We start from the raw sequence: 4,410 nt of genomic DNA, 5'->3' as shown, positions 1-4,410 counted from the left end.
TGTTGGTGATCCGGAGTGGATGGTGTTCATCATGTGGATGGTGTCTTTGGTGCTGACGGGGGTCCAGGTGCGGAGGGTGGTGGTGGGGGGCGTCGGTTCGGTGGTCGGGTGCGTGGTCTGTGCGCCGAAGCTGTTGTGTATGTCGGCGATCTTGCTGTGGAAGAACGAGGCGAGTGAGTCGCAGAGGTCTTGTGAGGGAGTGATGTCGTTGTTTCCGGCGCTGGGGTTGGAGAGCTCTTTGACGATGCTGAAGAGTTCCTTGCTGTTGTGTGCGTTGTTGTCTAGTCGTTCCTTCAATGCTGTCTTCTTGGTGGTGTGGATCAGCTGGTGGTGTTTGCGGGTGGCGTGCTTGAGGGTGGTCATGTTGTCTGTAGTCGGGTTTTTTCGCCAGGCTTTCTCGAGGGTACGGCAGTTCTTCTTGGAGTCCTTGAGGTCGTCGTTGAACCAGGAGGCTTTCTTGCTGCCGGGCCTGCTGGGATGGTTTTTCAGCGGTGCGAGGTCGTCAGCGCAGTTGGTGAGCCACTGTGTGAGGTTGTTGGCTGCTTGGTTGGGGTCCGTTGAGCTGGCGGGAGGGTTCTGGCTCAGTGATGTGGTGAGCTGGTCGGTGGTGATCTTGTTCCAGCTCCTGCGGGGAACCTGTTGCGGGTGGTGGTGAGTCGTGGTCCTTCTGAAGCTGAAGTGGACGCAGCTGTGGTCTGTTCAGTGGAGTCCGGTGGAGTGGCTGAAGGAGATGTACTTGCTGGAGGAGAAGACTGGGTCAAGCGTGTGTCCGGCGTAATGGGTGGGGTGTTCACCAGTTGCTTGAGTCCGAGGTTGGCGAGGTTGTCCAGTAGGGTGGTGGCGTTGTTGTCGTTGTTGTTCTCCAGGTGGAAGTTGAGGTCCCCTAGGAGGATGTAGTCAGCGGAGGGGAGGGCGCGTGGGCTGATGAAGTCTGCGATGTCTTCGCTGAATTGTGTGCGGGGTCCTGGGGGTCTGTAGATGAGGGTGCCTCCGAGTGTGGTCTTGGGGTCGGTGTGTATCTGGAAGTGAAGATGTTCGGCGGCTGTGATCGTGGCGTCGGAGTTGGTCGTGATGCGGATGGTGTTCTTGTGGACGATGGCGATGCCTCCTCCTGTCTGGTTGACTCGGTCCCTCCGGATGATCTTGTATCCGTCCGGGATGGCGATGGCGATGTCGGGCGCTGAGGAGGCGTTCATCCAGGTTTCCGTGAGGATGGCGACGTCTGGAGATGTGGTGTCGAGCAGGTTCCAGAGTTCCACGGCGTGTCTGTGGACGGAGCGGGTGTTGAGCAGGATGCACTTCAGGTGGTTGCTGCTGGTGCTCGGCTTGGCGGGTGCGGTGCAGGTCCGGATGCAGGAGAGCTTGCAGGTTTGGCAGGTGAAGGGTCCTTGGGTGCGTCTTGGGGTGGCTCGGTAGCAACCGGGGATCCGGCTGGTGTTGAGTGCGTTGAGGGTGGCGGCTCGGTAGCAACCGGGGATCCGGCCGGTGTTGAGTGCGTTGAGGGTGGCGGCGTCGTAAATCCGGCGGGTGGGCTGGCATCTGCGGGGGCCAGGGGGTCTGGCGCAGGGCGCGGGCCAGGAGCGGACGGGCGCAGACGGGCTTGCCTTTGCACAATCGGCGCACCCGCTGCATGCGTCCGCTGCGCGGTCGCTCTGGGGGCATCATAAATCAGGAGCCGGGAGGGAGGAGCAGCAGGGTGGCGGGAGCGGGGTGGCGAATGGGCTGGAGGGGGTCGGGGCCGCATGGAGGCAGCGGCGGGAAGCTCCGGAGGTCGGGCGGCTCAGCGGCGGCTGGGTCGTCAGGAGCGAGGCAGCAGTGCTTGGGGCAACCTAGCCTGGTAAAAGGCTCAGCGGTCGCTTCCTGGCACAGGAACAGGTCCCCTTAAATCAGGAGCCGGGAGGGAGGAGCAGCAGGGTGGCGGGAGCGGGGTGGCGAATGGGCTGGAGGGGGGCGGGACCGCAGGGAGGCAGCGGCGGGAAGCTCCGGAGGTCGGGCGGCTCAGCGGCGGCTGGGTCGTCAGGAGCGAGTCAGGAGCGAGGCAGCAGTGCTTGGGGGCGACCTAGTCTGGTAAAAGGCTCAGCGATCGCCAATGTAGAGTTGGCGGGCACTAGGCCCACATACTCGTAAAAGGATTACACGGACACAGATAGTATGGGTGCATAATTGGCCATGAGCACGTGCGCTCAGCCCCTTTTATTATCAGGGTCACCTGACTGGTGACGCCTGTGGTGGGTGGGTGTTCAGTGTGTGGTACAGCAGGGGGAAACACTAGAATGCTGATCGGACGATCACTACAATATCTAGGGTGACCAACTGGCATGTGTGCAAATTCAGGAGGGTAAGTGTAAAAATTCAGGACAAAAATTTAGGGCAGAAGGTCAAAATTAAGGACAAAAATTCAGGACAAAAGGTAAGTTTTACAGAGGAGGTTGCGCACCTGTGCCACTGGATTCAAGCTAGCCTGGCTGATGAGGCATGATGCCCTGTAACTGGTCCAAGGATGCCTGTTGTTGGTCCAGGAAGGACCTGGCTTGGCAGTTTGGGCTGGACAGTTCCCATGAGGAGCAGGGTCAAGACTGATTTGCATATGGCTGGGTCCAAACTTGGGTGGCGTAGTGAGCAAAAGAACAATGGATTTAACCCAGAATTCTTGACTGGGGTAAATGTTTGATTTATTCAGCATTCTGTTCATCATTTGTTGCCGCAGAACCTTTATTGCTTGCAGCATGATCTAGGACACAACCTAGTAATCTCCAGAATCTCTCAGGGAGGCAGTGAAGGTCTGTTGGTCACTTTCAAAAGATCTGCACTGGCCTTGCATGTGCCTCAATCTAGTAGTGAAAAGAGGCACAGGAGGCTGACAAGACTTGATCGGAGAGGTACTATAAATTGAGAAGTGTTAGAGGAAAATCAGAATTTCTGCAAGCAATGCCATCAATATTTCCCTGCAGCAAGTGTCTCCAATTTTTTCCTGGAGCTAGTAAGTAATCTAACCTCAAGGAGGTTCTAGGATGTTTTCGCTGGAGGTAGGAGCTCTGCATATGGATGATCAGTCGTCCCAGGGTTACTGAAGCAATCTCCTTTCCATTAGAGGAGGCATTTGAAGATCCAGTCCTTGTGCTGATTACCAGGACACCATTACTTCTTATGGCAAGGGTTTAATGCAGGATCATTTAATGAAAAATGTCCTAATGCACTGGAACTAGTTTCAAAGATAGCTTCTTGGGAAACGTGAAGCAACAATGAAAGCTGAAAGGTGGTGCAGAGGCTGATTAAAGGGATGAGGCTCTCACGAGGGTAACAAATAAAGATGTGACTCCTGCAGGACATAGACTCTGTGACTCTGTGCTTTTGTGCCATAAGCCAGTTGCATAGGCAACTCATTGACATAAAGGCATGCAACAGAAAAAAAGAAAAATATTTGCCCACTTATAGACACTCACCAGTCAAGCAAAAATGAGCAGGGCTGGTTCCAGTCTAGCATGTTTTGATTGGCAAAAAAATGACCAGGAGTGAGTTGTAAGGTATGCATGAAAGGCAGTGTGAATTCACATGAGATCAGCATGCACGCGTCTTCAGCTTTGCTAACTATAACTTTGCCACCATATCTAATGCTGTCCACAATGAGGCGCTGTTTCACAGTGATAGGAGCCCCTACACAAAAGCAGGGTAGCATGCCCTAGGCTCGAGCAGGAGGAGGCCCAGCAAATGCTGTAATTGCGCAGAGGCCCATTATCATTCTGTATTCGATAATTAGGCCGGCATACAGAATTATATTGGTCCGATAGCAATCTGTGCCTGGTCAGTGAGGGGCCGTTGCTGGCCCTTAAGATCACAGCAGGAGCGCGAACTGGCTCCTGGAGTGAGATTTACAGAACTCTCAGGCTGCTTGCCCCTGACAGCTCGCTCTGTCAGAAATTACAGACAAAAGGCATTGGTAAAAGAATTCCTCATGGACAACGGACAAGAGTCCTAAATTACTGACGGTCTTTGAAATTTACAGCCGGTTGGTCATTATTAGAAATGGAATTTCTGGTTGGCTAAGGCGTGCGCCAAAGCCAGGCAGAAACCACCACTCTAGTCAGGGCAAGGAAGTTACACGCCAAAGATAACACCTGCTCACCCCCTTGGTAGCTTGGCACGAGCAGTCAGGCTTATCCCGGAGGCAATGTGTAAAGCATTTGCGACGCACACAACAGCAACAACATCCCAGGCACACTACTAAAGGAACTCCACACAAGGTTATATATAAAAGTAGCCTTTGTATTATCATAACACATTAGAATAGTAAGCACATATTATACAGGGTGCCACCTGGCACTAGGCAATATTTACTAGGGATTATTTACACCTGACAGGGCCAACTGGACCACTGTCAGTACCATCACAAAGTGAATTTAGTAAATGTAG

This window comes from Triturus cristatus, chromosome 8 (genome assembly GCF_964204655.1).
Source record: "Triturus cristatus chromosome 8, aTriCri1.1, whole genome shotgun sequence".
NCBI lineage: Eukaryota > Metazoa > Chordata > Amphibia > Caudata > Salamandridae > Triturus > Triturus cristatus.
Note: the sequence above shows the minus strand (reverse complement) of the source record.